Source organism: Desmodus rotundus, chromosome 3, assembly GCF_022682495.2.
Source record: "Desmodus rotundus isolate HL8 chromosome 3, HLdesRot8A.1, whole genome shotgun sequence".
NCBI lineage: Eukaryota > Metazoa > Chordata > Mammalia > Chiroptera > Phyllostomidae > Desmodus > Desmodus rotundus.
In genome coordinates, this window is record NC_071389.1 from 72,257,443 (window position 1) to 72,272,641 (window position 15,199).

Below are 15,199 nucleotides of genomic sequence, written 5' to 3' on the forward strand. Positions count from 1 at the left end.
CTATAATTGTAAGAGCTAGGCTGACCTGACAAGTATTCAGTTTAAATAAAAATAAAGAAAGAAAAAAAACTGTTACTTTAGCAGACAGGGAAGAAGCCCTGGGAAATTTGATGTCATTGGCCTTTGTCAACTGAAAGGCCCCAGGCTTTTCTGTTCAACATTTTCTGGAAAAGAACCCTCCACTTGAGGCTGACTTCTCAGTCAAGTAGACAAACATAACTTACACTTCATCCTTTTGGGCTGATGAAGTGTATTGGAGCTGGACTTCCCTTTTTGGTGGGTTGCATTAAAATAAAAAATAAAAGTAATATAGAAATATTTCTTATTTGCAAAATATCAAAATAGTATTCTGGAGTAAAATGTAATCCATGATATATTTTTACTCTTAGAATAAACTAAGAGAGAAGAACCCCACATTCTAATCATTTTTACTATTTTCTCTCCCCTTCTAACCAACCACTAGCACCTGATAAGTTTAAATAAGCACTTCATACCAATGCCAACTCATTTTCCTTTCCTCCCAGTTTTCTGAAAACGAGTGTTTATCGGAGCCATGTAGATTAGAAGCATGAATAGGAGCTCCTGCTCCATTTCCAAAGGCCCAGGCCAGGCACACCCAGGGGGAGCCAGAGTTTGCTCTGCAGCCATCCAGCTCCCAACCTGGGAAGGAGCCGCCGCCAGGTGGCAGCGCTGAGCCTCCCTACATCCTGGAGGAGACGTGGGAAAACCGGGGAGATCGGACAGACTTCTTTCTTTTTCTCCTTCTTCCGCTCCCGAACCCTCATCATCCTCTAGTATTCTATCTACTTTAATAGTAGTTTAAACAATCAGTGGCTAATAGGGTGTGTCGGTGAATTTTGATGAAATTTTTCTTTCATAAATCAAAGTTTAGATCAACGGATCTCTGCCTCCCGTGCACTCGTTAGAAGCTCCCCGAGACGGGGGAAACCAGGCCAGCTCCCGTTTGCATCTAGTGACAACCCTGGAGATGGTCGATTACCGCCTCCGTATATTGCAGAGTTAGAACGCGTTTTCTCCGCCAGCAGATTTCCGTTTCTGAGAGCGTGCAGAGAGAACTAGCGTGCAATTACTTCAGGACAAGCAAAGGCCACTCCTCCTGAAAACATGGTTCCCTGGGCCGGGACGCCTGGCCGAGCGCTGCGTCCCCGTGGCGAGGCCCCGCTCCTTCTGCCCCGAGCTCGGGGAGGATTCGCCAGGATTAACGGTGTTCAGCCTGGTCCCTCCTCGAAGGCCTCCGCTCGCCTTTCGATTTGTTACACGGTGGGAAAAAAAATTGGAATCGACTCAGGCTGTGCTTTTTGGAGTAAAGTCTTTCCTACTGTAAACACGTTTCAAGCGATCCTGTCAGCAGACTTTAACACCCGTCTTCCGTTTGGGCTTTACGACCGTGGAAGGAGCTGAAGACACACGCACGCGCGCACACCCGGCAGCCCAAGGGAAGACACCCCCGGGCCGTCGCGAGCTCTTAGCCCCCCTTTAAGCTTGCAACTGGCCGCGGCTGGCTGGCGGGGGGCGTCATTCCCGGGGCGCTGGGCTCCTCCATTCCCCACCCCACCCCCAGAACCAGTTTAGCCCTGAGCTATGGTGCCCAGTTCCGTCACTGACCGGAACTGCCAGCCACTTGGCCCCTTTCTCTCTCCGTGCCCACAGCCTGCGCTCTGGACGCCTAAGTGCGCTCTGAGCGCTGCGCGTCTGGGCCCCCACGTTCCGTCCAGCTTTCGACGTTTGGACCCCAGCTGGGCACCCTCCCCCGGCCCCCCCAAGGCTGCGGCCCCACTGAGCCTGGGCTCTTTCAGGAGGCCAGAGTGGGGCGTGTGTGCGCGTCCGGCGAGGGCAGAAAAAAAGCCGCAGGGGGGAGGGAAATTGACAATTTGTTGCACCCGCATCCTCAAGCGTCCCCTCCCCAGGGACTTCGTCAGGGTAAGCCCTCCCTCGCCCCACGCTCGCGCGGGAAAGGCAAGGTGGAGTGGGAACTCTCAGGGTTCTCGAGAGACGCGGAGGCGCCCTAATGTGCCGGGGGCCCTTGCCAAGGGGTGCATCAGTGCTCCAGTGATTCGACGCTCGTTTCAGGCCTGAAAGAGGGAGCTTACCGCACGTAAATAACTGGTAGAGGCTGCGCCCCAGGCGTGGTTCTTTAGAGCTAAGCTTTGGGCAGAGGTTCGGCTCTTAGTGCCCCCAAGCATTCGCGTGGCTCTGCCTTTCTGCAAGTGTCCGGATGTGGCTAGCTACCCCACCCCGGGGCGTCCCAAAACTGTCCCAGTGATTCCAACATGCGGAGTGGATGCGAGCACACGCCACAGAATCCCCACCCCCAACCCAACAGCCGAGTAGAAGCGATTTCAGTTGGAGCCCAGTGGGGAATGAGCCTGATTTCACTCCTGGAAAAGCCCTTAAACAAGAGAAAACCTAAGCCCACGTTTGCACACCAGTTGACCTACAATTGGAGGGTGTGCGAGGGCGGGCTGGGGTGGCGCGTCTGCGGGGAGGAAAACCCGCTGGGGAGTGGGCAGAGGAAGCAAAGCAAAATGTCAGATAAGGAAAGAGGATGGGAGGAGAGGGAAGAAGAAAGGCGCGGGATTGCAGAGAGGGAGGTGGGAAGACTCAGAGACTGTACGGACTGCCAGGTGACGCGGAGCAGAGGAGAAAAGAGGCGGGCGCGTGGCGGGCACCCGATCTCGGTCGTCCCAGCCCTCGGCTATAGGGATCCCGCCGCGGCCGACACCACGTGTGGCGCAGAGCTTGTGGGGAGGGGAGGGCTGGGGTGGAACAGGGACCAAAGGACTCTGCGCCCCGGACTGCACCGGCCGTGCTGCACACCTGGCATCCGGGACTCGCCATCTGCTCAGAGCTCAGGGCCGCTCCGGCCAGGGGCGTGGACTTGGAGAGAGATAAGGACACTGCCTGGAGAGTGGGTGGTTTCGCGTCAGCCGCCGGCGCTAGGAGCTGGGTCAATCGACGTTTACAAAGCTCCTACTGTGTGCGGAGCGCAGCCTCTCTCCCCTCCAGCTGCTGGGCTCAGGAATTGCAGTCTGCTGTTCAGTTACCCGCTCAAGCTAGGAAAAAATCCTGTGTGTATTGTTGTATAATACGTTAACAATTCAAACAATGTATGCAAATTTGCCGTGCCAAGGCGGGTGATTGAAGCAGTTTGGGGTTCTGGCGGAGTAAGGTAGGGAGGTTTAGTGATTTTTCACTGCTTCCTGAACCATGAATGACCCCCTCTGCCCTTCCTGCCCCACATTCTTACCACACAGAGATCAAAATAACAATAACAATTTAAAATATTGTTTAGTGACACTTCGTCTGGGCTAGAACAGTTCACAAATAACGGAAGACTGTCCTTAAACACTCGAACTTAGCTCATTAATTTCCCAAATATTAGACCTGAAACACTGCCGTGTTGTAACAAATGTTTTGTAATGTAACTGTTTACTATACTGAGAGTAATTTCATGGGTAATATAACTTATTGCACACCTAATCGTTTAAAAAATCAACGTAATACTCAAACTACATATAAAGGAGAAACACAAGATACAGAATTAATAATAATATACATCTCAAATGTGCATGCTTGGGCTATATTTTACTAGCACACCCAAAATATTGTCTAAAATGTTAGAACTTCCCCCTAGGGAGTACTATTGCTCAGATGTGAATTGTGCACTGTGATTGCCAGGCAAGTACTCAGTAATGGGGATGCTGTTGACGTTCTAAATTCTCAAGTTCACAGTGGATGTGGTAGATTCTTAGGATAAATCAGCCTCCCGGTGTTCTGGCCTTGATGTGGGCCCTCCCCCATTGACTCTGGATTTGTTCTTGTCACTTGCTTTGGCCAATAGCACATTAGCAAGCATGACCCAAGCAGAGGCTTGATATGTACCACATATTGAGGTTTGTTCACCTGAAACCTTGAGAACAGGGTGTTGGGAAGAAGCTAGTCTTAGTGGAGGATGAAAGACTTAATGGGGAGAGCCAAGATGCCTTGCCAATGTTAGGGTCCCAGGCATGTGACTGAGGCTGCCTTGATCTTGAGTAGGGGTGCCAGACGACTACAGCCACGTGATTGATCCCAGATGAGTCCAGCAGAAAAGTCACTCAGATTGGCAACCTACAGAATTGTGAGAACAACACACCATTGTTTTAAATCACTATGTTTTGCGTGGTTTGTAACATAGAAATAGAGAATGGAGTAGTATTAATTACAATACTATGTGATAGACGCCAAAATAAATATCCACCCAAAAATGTTATCTTAATAACCCCAGATCTTCCTTATAAGTTTAATCAAAATAGTCACCAGTGCCCGTGGTGGATGTAAGTTAACTATACATCATCAGCCCCAGACATCGTGTTTACTCTAGTTGCAAGTTGTGCTTCTCTTCCATTGCCCAGGTTTCCCTGAAATTCGTTCTCCCCTCAGGAGGCCCACAGATCAAGCATCACTGTACTTCATCTCTGTCACTCCTGCTGTCCGTGGCCTTTCCTGGCCAGCTCTTTTGTCTCTGCTCTTTTTTTTTTTTCTTTTTCCTTCTTCCTGGCCCCATTTCTCTCCATTTTCTGCAATTGCTTCAACATTTCTTTCCTTACGGTCAGTAGGCATACCAACCATGTTTAGGCTTCAATGATTTGCTTTGTTAGTGTATATTAGCTTTTTCGCCATTACTTCTGCTTGGGAATTTCTTTTCATCAGTTGTTGGGGGTGGGATAAGTATCAAGTCTCTAGACTCTTGAAAAGTGTGATGTTCATATACAGGCTATAATTCTAATGTCATGGGATGGTGTATTAGTCAAGGTTCTCAAGAGAAACAGAACCAACAGCGGGCAGGCAGAGAGATCTCAAATGTGGAGACAAATCCCCAAATTTGCAGTCAGCAAGCTGGAGAGCCAATGGTGTGGTTCCACTTCAACCCTCAGGAGGCTTGAGACCCAGGAAGAGCTGATGTTTCAGTTGCAGTTTTAAGGCAAGGAAAAAACAATGTCCCAGCATTCAGGTAGTCAGGCAGAGGGAATTCTCAATGACTGTGGGGAGAGTCAGCTTTTTTGTCCTATTTGGGCCTTTAACTGATTGGATGAGGCCCGGCCACATCAGGGAGGGCAATCTGCTCTACTGTCTATTGCTTTAAATGTTAATCCCATACAAACACACCTTCACAGAAACACCCAGAATACTATTTAAACAATTATCTGAGCAACTTGCGGCCCAGGCAACTTGATATGTAGAATTATAACGCATATTTTTCTAATTAAAATGCAGGCTATCAAAGAAGATATTGTATTGAGCTACTCTTAGGCAAAAACAGCTTACAACACAGGTCTTTATAATAGGTTTTCTAGTAGGTTCAAGTAGGTTTTAACATGGGTGGGAGGGGCTGCGAGAGAGAAAGAGAGATCACTTTGAAAAGGAGGAGTTTGAATGTGGTGCCCTCAGCTAGAGGGTATGGTATGGTAGATGAGAAAAGAAAAAACTACGGGCTAAAATTTGCTGCCCTCTTTAAACATACAGCTTTAATTCACTGAGGCTGGAAAGTCCCTACTGTTAATATGCTAGATGGTATCACTAAAATTACTTCAAGTTTAAGGGATGATATAGCTTAATTCAGAATAAATATAGCTTTTTAAAAAATGTATAGACTTCAAGGGTGAAATAAAAAAGAAGAGATTCCCCAAATTCCATACCATGTAATTAAAGAATATGCTTCACTAACCTTCCTTCAGCAGTAATTTTATGATAACCATTGCCTGTACTGTCTAGTAGTATCTACAACAATTTTACATTTGAGCCCAGCAACTCTCCATAGTGGCTCCCTTTCCCATCAGTGGCTTAGGCAACTAGGCTGAATGGTTCCACCTCTAAACATGTGACCTCCACGGTTTCATGAAAAGGAAAGTGTAAAGAAATCTTACTCATTCTCGAATGCCTCTTCCTGAAAGTGACACATTATTTGTGCTCATAGCCCACGGGTCACACGTGGGCACATGGCCCCATGTGAGGGCTAGAACCACGGCTCTACTCTGTGGCCCAGGAAAAGGGGAAGATGGGAATGGGTGAATGTGAGAAATCTGTTCCGTATTACTCGTGGAATCGATATACCTCATCTACATGTGCTATACAGCGAATTTCTTTTAAGTGAATCCTATTTTCCTTTCAGCCGCCTGTAAAAATCAGTTATGCTCCACCAGGAAAATTTTTTTACCTGGAATAATGCTTTAGGATATTTTTCTTTTTTATTTTTTAATGACATTAAGATTTACAAAATTATTAGAGACATGAACACTTCTGCTTCTGATGTGATGTGGTAGCAGCAGAAAGATCTCACAACTAAAAGAACAGAAAGATTACGAAAGTCCTATTTTTAAAGATGTTGGCGAGCTCTAAAAGCATATAAGTTTAGATGAAATAAATTTAAAGAGAGAAGCTAAAAGTGCTAGCTATCTTCTCACCTGGCAGCATTTGCTGAGTCTGAGCCTAGGCTATCATAGGAAAATAAAGCGAAAAAACAATTATTTTATATCCATGTTGGTCAGCATGGATGAATTAGAATCTACAGGATCGTCAAATTGCTGTTTTCCCCTAAAAGAATATTTGCTGAGTGCTAGGGCGGACTCAGCCACAAAGACAGAGAAATCAGTTGCAGACCAACTCATGCTAGAGAAAGGAGCATGCAAAAACCAAAAAACAGCAAAAACCCCAAATGAGCAAACACGCCACATATAGCATATATGATCATGCATCACTTAGCAATGGGGATATGTTCTGGGAAATTCACTGTCAGGCAACTTTGTCATTATGCAGACTTCATAGCGTGTGTTTACAAGAGCCTAGACGGTATCCTGCACACTTAGGCTGTATACATGGCCTATTGCTCCTACGCTACAAACCTTTATAGCATGTCACTATGCTGAATACTACAGGTAACTGTCACACCATGGTATTTTTGTATCTATAAACATATCTAGACATAGAAAATGTGCAATGAAAATATGGTATACCGCAGCAATCCCCAACCTTTTTGGCACCAGGGAGCGGTTTCATGGAAGACAATTTTTCCATGGACTGGGGATGGGGAGAGGGATGGTTTGGGGATGACTCAAGCGCATTACATTTATTGTGTACTTCACTTATATTATTATTACATTGTAATATATAATGAAATAATTATAGTCCTTAATATAATGCAGAATCAGTGGGAGCCCTGAGCTTGTTTTCCTACCAGGGTGTCCAATCCATGGCCTGCAGGCCACATGCGGCCCAAGATGGCTATGACTGTGGCCCAATACAAAATCGTAAATTAACTTAAAACCGGTTTTTTTTGTTCATCAGTTTTCATTGGTGTTTGTGTATTTAATATGTAGCTCAGGACAACTCTTCTTCCAGTGTGGCCCAGAGATGCCAAAAGATTGGACACCCCCGGCAGACAGTCCCATCTGGAGGGTGGTGGGAGACCGTCACACCCGAAACCTGTTGCTTATGTCCAGTCTACCCACTAATCTTGATTTGGTTGCTGTCACTGCAGAAAATGCTGTTCCACAAAGACAGGATGTTGGAAATGGAAGCAGACTTTTCAGGGTTTTTGTGGCAACCTCAGGATATTCTGCCTTGACTTTAATGCAGAATGTATAGAGATTTGAAGTTGTCTCAATCTTATATTTAAGGCCACCGTCATTTGTGATCTCAAGCAGTTGATCCTTTTCTAGCACAGACAAAGTCGATTCACCTCCTGGCTTATTGGGTCAGAGATCCATTCCTTCCCAGTTCAGGGGTCTTTTGTGGTTGGGCAGTAATGCTCACACTCTTGAAAGCTGAGACGGGTGATCATGCACCAGTTGGGAGAAGGAAGGCCCTGGCTCAGCCTCTTTCAGAGTCTCTGCTAATGTTTGAAACATGTCAAACATCCCAATGTTCACTTGTTGCCCCCAAATTCCAGTTTGGTCTTGAATGAAGCCACTTTATCTGCTGACTTGAACACAGTTGTCATTCTCCCCTGAAGTGACAGGTTGAATTCATTGAGCAGGTTGTCTATGTCACCCAAGTAAGCAACTTTTGCAACCTATTCTGTGTCACTGGAATGTGCTGCCAGTGGTGACTGTTTTTCTAAAAGAAGTGTCTGGAGTGACTCTTGTAACTCAAAAACTCTGGCCGGTGATCTACCCTTAGAAAGCCATCTCTCTTCTGTGTGTAAGAGGAGAGGTGTGTGCTCTGCGTCCATCTCCTCACAGAGCTGCGCGAACAGATGGGAGTTAAGGGCATGTACTTTAATGTAGTTGATCATTTTAATTACATCCTGTAAAACGTTGTTAAGTTCAGGTGACATTTTTTTTTTTTTCGGCTAGCCAGCATTTCTCTATGGATGACACAGTGCATAGACTCACATTCAGAAGCGACCTCTTGGACCCACGTAGTGAAACCAGAGCTGTCCTGTCATGGCAGCTGCTCTTTTCATGCAAATACCAACACAAAATGACCAATTCAGTTTTCCCGATAGGTAATCATTCAAAGACTTGAACGGTTCTGCAGCTGTGGTGTGGGTTGGCAACAAAAGTGCACATAACACATCCTCACGCGTGTCCTCCTGAAAAATATGTTGCACAAAAACAAGCATCGTTGCCTTCTTGTCAACATCAGTAGGCTCGTCAACCTGGATTGCATACCACAGTGACTCATTAATCCTCTCTAATAATTGTGCCTCAATATCCTGTGCTGTTTCATCAATTTGTCTAATTATAGTGCTAGCAGAAAAAGGAACACGTGTCACCTTTTGAACTGCAGCCTCTTCTAAAAGTTCATGACAAAGGTCCTTAGCAGCAGGCGGGATCAACTCTTCACCAGCAGTAAAGGGCTCCTTAGCTTTAGCAGTGTGGTCAGCCACTAAGAATGATGCTCTCAGTGCAGACACACCTGATGAAGTGGTGGCCTTCGATAATTGCTTCTGTTCTTCGTGTTCACGTTTTTCTCTTTTGAAAAACTCCAAAGTCTTGTCTTTTGATACAGCGTGCTTGGTCTCCACGTGGTGAAGCAGTTTTGAAGGTTTCACGGCTTTGTTGGACAGCTTGTCGTCACATATTATATAAGGCGGGTTTGGAGACTGTGAATCACCTGTTGCAATGTATCCATAATTTAAGTAGGACTCTTGGTATTTTCTTTTAAATGCTGTTTCCTTTTTGTTGGCAGTCCCAGGGTCTTCTGTTGTCTCATCATTGGGTCTTTCCCGCTTTTCAAAGAAATTCTCCAGTGACGTTTGTTTTTTACAAAAAGGGTGCCATTTTGGCTAGGGTGAGCACGTGGGCTTACCAACACTGTGACTGAGACAAGTGTGCAGTGCAGGAAAGAGGTGCGGATGGAAGTGGTAAATAAGGTGATAGGCAGGTTACGCACGGACTAAAATAAGTGTCGGATCTGACTTAAAGCCTGCCGCCAGATGCAGCTGCACAACTGAAGTACATCAACTCACTTGCCACTAGATGCAGTTTGTCACTTGCCACTCACTGATGGGGTTTTGATATAAGTCTGCAAGCAATTGATGTATTTTGTCCTCTGTGCAGTCACACCTCTCGGCTAATGACAATCTGCATTTGCAGCCCCTCCCCAGCGCTAGCATCACTGTCTCAGCTCCACCTCAGATCATCAGGCATTAGATTCTCATCCAGAGCGCACAGCCTAGATCCCTCACATGCACAGTTCACAGTAGAGTCCACACTCCTATGAGAATCTAATGCCGCCTCTGATCTGACAGGAAGCAGAGCTCAGGCAGTAATGTGAGCGATGGGGAGTGGCTGTAAAAACAGATGAAGCTTCCCTCACTTACCTGCTGCTCACCTCCTGCTGTGTGACCCAGTTCCTAACAGGGCACGGACCGATATTGGTCAGGGCCTGGTGGTTGGGGACCCCTGGTATACAGTACTTTTTATACACAGCAACACAGTATATTTGTTTACACCAGCATCACCATAAACACAGGAGCAATGGGTTGTGTGACAACTTTACAATATAATGGTACTAGGAGATAGGAATTTTCAGTTTCATTATAACCTTATGGGATTTTTCTGCAAAATTAAAAAGACCTAAATTAAGAGATATACCTTGTTTTTGAATTGGTAAAGATGTTGATTTTTCCAAAATTGGTTTATAGTTTAAATGCAATCCCAAACAAAATTCCACTTTTTGTTTGTTTTGTAGACATAGTCAAGCTGACTCTAATATCGATGCGATATAGCCAAACTGATTATAAAATTAAATGAAAATTCAAATGACCTATTAGTCAAAAAGAAATCCTGAAGAAAAAAAAGCAAAGGTGGAGAATTCATTCCACTACCAAATTTTAAGAGCTATAGCGGCATTGGTGTAAGATTAGACAAATTATAGACCAAATGAACACAAAAGAGTCAGAAATAGACTCACATCTATTGCATTACTTGATTTATAACAAAGACACCACTCTAATTTTGCGAGGAAAGGAAAGTGGACTTATTTCCCCCTCAATAATGGTGTCAGGGCAATTGTATATCCACAAGGGAAAAAAATGAACCTTGACCTCTAATTTACACCATATACAGAAAGTAATTTATCATATATCATAGTCATAAATGTACAGAGAAAACACAGGAGGATGTATTTATGACCTTGGCGTAGGCAAAGACTTCTTACACAGGACACAAAACCCTAAGCATGAAAGAAACCAAATACTGGGAGAAGATATTCATAATGCACATATCTGATGACGAATATATTTTTCCCATTGAAGAAATGGGCAGAAAACTTCAAATAAGTACCTCACAGAAGAGGCTTTGCAAACTACCTTTAAGCCTATGAAAAGATGTGTATGAGGGAAATATGAAATACAACCACAGTGAGGTACCCCTATGGACCCTCAAGAATAGCTAAAATGAAAATAGTAACATTATCAGGTATTAGTAGGAATGTGGAGCATGTGCAATTCTCACATATTTGGTGGGTATGAACATTGGTGTAATCAGTACTTACTACGCTAATATGTGCAGCAAACCCACCCCTAGATACAGTGTACTCAAGAAAAATGAGTGCATGTGTATATATGCGCACCAAAGGCATGTACAAGAATGTTCACGCCCAAAACCTAGAAGCAACCCAAATATCCATTAACAGAAGAATGGATAAATATCTTATGAAATTTTCACCCAATGGAATACTACACAGAAACAAAAGAGCAAACATTATATTAAGGAAAAGCAGTTAGCAAAGAAGAGTTTGTGTTGTATGATTTCCATTTACATAAAGTGAGCTCAAAAAGAGGCAAATCTAAGTGTTAGCAGTAGCAGTTAAAGATGTGATTATCTGTCCACGAGGGGCTGACTAGAAATGGCCATGAGAGAACCTTTTAAAATACTCGAAATGTTTGATATATTTATCTGAGTAATGCTTGCATGGGTGGGTGTACACCTGTGTAAAAATTTATCAAGCAGTACACTAAAGTTCAGTACTGTCTATGCCTCTGGTGTATGTATTCCTCAAGAAAAAGATAAACCAAATCAGAAAAAAAAGATATTTAAAGCAAATCTACTTTTAATACTTAAAAAGCAAGAGCCAGCAAACATCTGTAAGGGGCCAGACAGCAAACGCTGGAGAATCGCAGGCCATGTTCTCGGTCATGATTGCTCAGCCCCGCTGCTCTGGCGCGAAGCAGATACCAGCAACACGCAAACAGCTGGCGTGGCTGGGCTCTAACACAGTTCACTTACAAAAACAGTGGCCAGCCTGAGTTGGCCTGCCAGCCATAGTTTATTGACTCCTGCTTTAAAACATTAGCAAAGAATGTCACCATATAGTTAAAATGGCACGAAATGTAATTCCTTCTTCTCAAATATGGTGTTATTGTAGTAGGGTCTCTTCTAGTCCAAGTACGGTATGATTGGTTTTGAAGTATTGGAAGTAGGGTGGGTTGGTTTGTTTGTTTGTTTATTTATTTATTTATTTATTTATTTATTTTTAACAAAGACAAAAAGGGTGCCAGTAATCATACCAAAATAGTTATAAATTACCTCTCCCACATTTCTCTTTTTCTATACTGTCATCCTTCTCCTCTATTGAGTCAGGAATGGATTTTCATTAATTCAACAAATACTTCTGGGACACTCATTCTGCAGTACACACGGAAGACTACTGTGTGAGCCAGCCAAGAGGTAATGATGATGTCACAGCTAGTACACGGTGGAAATCAAATTAGATATGGTTCCTGCCCTCGAGAACTATTTGATGAAAAAGCCAGAAATTATAGTAAGTACATACAGACAGAAAGCAGTAACTATGTAAGTGTTGTAAAGAAAAATAAATTAGCATGGGAGAAGGAGTAAAAAGGGCATAATTTTAAAATGGAGTTGGTCAGAGCAGACTTCTCTAGGGCTAGGTCATTAAAAGTGAGACCTAAAGAAGAAGTTGGCTAGGTAGACAGGTGAAGGACGAGTGGGAGGCAGGGAGAGAACAGCAGGCAGAGGGAACAGAATGTGCCAAGACAGGAGGAAGGGTAGTTTGGCACGTGAAACTAGTGTGGCTGGAATGTAATGAGCACACACAAAAAGTGGCAAAGATGAAAAAGGCCCAGACCATACAGGGTACGGGGTTATATTAAGGAGTTTAGATTATGTTTTAAATGCAATGGGAAGTCATGGACTGATTTTAAATAAGTAAATGGTATGACCTGATTAACATTTTTAAAACAGCTCTCTAATCTCTGTGGGGAGAATTTATAGAGAGAGCAAGAAGATAGAAGGGAGATACTCCCCCAACACACCTGGCCAAGAGATGATGATGGTTTGGGTAGCGATGATGGAGAGAAATGAATGGTTTAGGAATACATTTTGGAGGTAAAACTGATAGAACTTAGTGGTGGGTGCTTTCAGGGAGATGAGGAAGAAGAAGATTTGAGAAGAGTATGGAAATACAAAATAATTATTTAGGAAAGTAACCAACTGAGTGTCCTGGAGATAGGTTGCCAAACAGTGTGTTGGATGTTGGCTTTTCATTGATGCCAGTGAGTTCGGTTTTGTGTTTTCTCCAGTTTGGGTGCGAGAACAGAAAGTTGACTGGGTTCATCTAGGGTTGGTGTTTGATGTGTTTCACAGGGGAGAAAAGAGCGTGGCAATTACTATAGTATTTGCAAAGGACTTACTCTACTAAGGGTCTGCAAGTACCTAAATAAGTAGAGAAGCAAAGGCCAGTGGGGCTGACAGGCAAAGAGAAAGCCATGGGTTGTGGATTAGAAGTTGTAATGAGATGGAAGAGTAGTGTGATGGACTGAATAAGCTGAGAGTAAATACTTACATTTGAGAATGGGATGTCTGATTTTAGATTTTATAGTTGTTTAGAGTTCAGTGAGCCAACAGCTCAATATTTTGGATGGGTTGTCCAGTATATGTTGAAGTTGTCTAACATGATGACAGGAGGTAAGGTAGACTTGAAGATTGGAAGCCAGGTGTTGAAATTGCAAGTGAATGAAGAGAAGTGACAGCAGATAAAGAGGAGGAAAGTGAAATTTAGCTGAATGATGGTCGTCTCAAAGGTCAGGGAATATGTACAAGAGGGAGCAGGTTTAATGTCTGAATGTAGGCAAACATTGACTCCACTACCAAACCTGAGGTGAGAACAAGGAGTTTCCCCTTAAGAGGCCTACAGGAGAAATGATATTCTCAGATTGGCCTTAGGTTTCATTGAGGCCAAAAGGTAGAAGGAGTAGAGAGAACAGATGTAGAGACTATGAGAAAGTTTGTTGGGCACAGAGCAACCATCATCAAGGGCAAATGAGGTCCAGAGTTGGGTCACGTGGAGTGATGGATGCAGTGAGCAGGTTGGAGCTGAGAGTTGGTAAGATAAAGGATTTCTGGAGAGGCTCTTATGTCTGGCAGAGGATTTATTCCTGAAAAGCTTTAGGAAGAAGGTAAGCATTTAGCCTAAGACTGAGGTCTGAAAGGCTCTTCTTTTTTTTTCCAAGAACAAATATAGTTATTGTTTGAGACGTTTTCATTTTAAAGTTGATAATAAGAATCCAGCACAAATTAATGAGTACGGGGTTTCCGCTTGGGATGACAAAAATATTCTGGAGATGGTTGGTGGTGCTGGTTGCTCAACATTGTGAACATACTTCATGCCACTGAACTGCACTCTGAAAAATCATTAAAATGGTACATTTTATGTTATGTATATTTACTACAATAAAAAATATGTAACAATTAGCAACAGTTGTAAATTAGCAGCCTGTTGGCTAAATCTGTTCTCAGACATGTTTTATTTGGCCTCAAACAGTTTTTGGCCATCGTTGTGTATAAAAAAAAAGTTTTTAACATTTGGAAATCTGGAGATTTTGTATAAAATCCATTTAAAAACTGGGCTAGCTAGTAAGTGTGGGCGCGCATCCGTACTTGGGGGTGGCCAGCTGGAGCCCGGGAAGGCCTGCTCCGGCCCTGATGCCTGCCGCGCTGCTATCCCCCCGCATGTTCTTGTCAGCACAGCGGCCCAGAGGCTCCGGCCGTTCACACTCCTGCTGCCCTCGTGTTTCTCTTCTCAGAATTCGCAGACGGGCGAAATACTTTTATAGCTGTGCCTCTACAAAGATGAGAAGATGAAGGATGGACTGAGCAGGGAGTTTCAAGAAAAGTGGGAGAGAACACATTTCTTGGTGGAAATGAAGCTGGGTGTTTAATGTGTAAACAAAGTTGGTCCCAAGAATACAATCTGGCCAACTTCAGTTATTTTTATTACCTGCCTAGTTCCTGAGGGTGGTTGTGTTTGCCTCCCTGATTTATAAAAACTGTTCATTACTTTAAGTTTTAAATTATTTGTGTAAAGCTGAAAACCAAACAGAATTTGGATGCCATAGAAAATCTCTACCTCTCATGAAATCCTTCTTTGACAAATGAAACTACTGACTTTGAGCCTTTGGGGAACAATCTGCTCTCAATATTTGTTCACATGAAAACCAATGCCACATTTTCTGTTTTCTGCGTGTGTGTATGTGCATTCGTATGTGTAAGAAAGGGCTCATGTGTATCTGATTTGTTGGCACAAAAATGCAACATTAAATTACTGTTTGTCAATATCACTGTGAAAAAAAGTTCTAGAACACGAAATGGGCATATACTGTTGCCAGAAAAAGTGCACTGGCTTCTTTTTGAAAGTAAAAATGTAGTAAATCCCTGATATTCTGGCACTG

The 15,199-nt window shown here is 43.8% G+C and overlaps 1 long non-coding RNA gene across 1 annotated transcript in view; it reads left to right on the forward strand.

The window, feature by feature from the left end:
- The first annotated feature begins 1,671 nt into the window (after positions 1–1,671).
- The window catches only part of LOC112309375 (uncharacterized), a 39,241-nt gene continuing 25,713 nt past the window's right edge, over positions 1,672–15,199 (forward strand). The window contains exon 1 of the long non-coding RNA XR_002975226.3: positions 1,672–1,941. This is a non-coding gene — a long non-coding RNA (uncharacterized lncRNA). The remainder of the gene's footprint in view (positions 1,942–15,199) is intronic.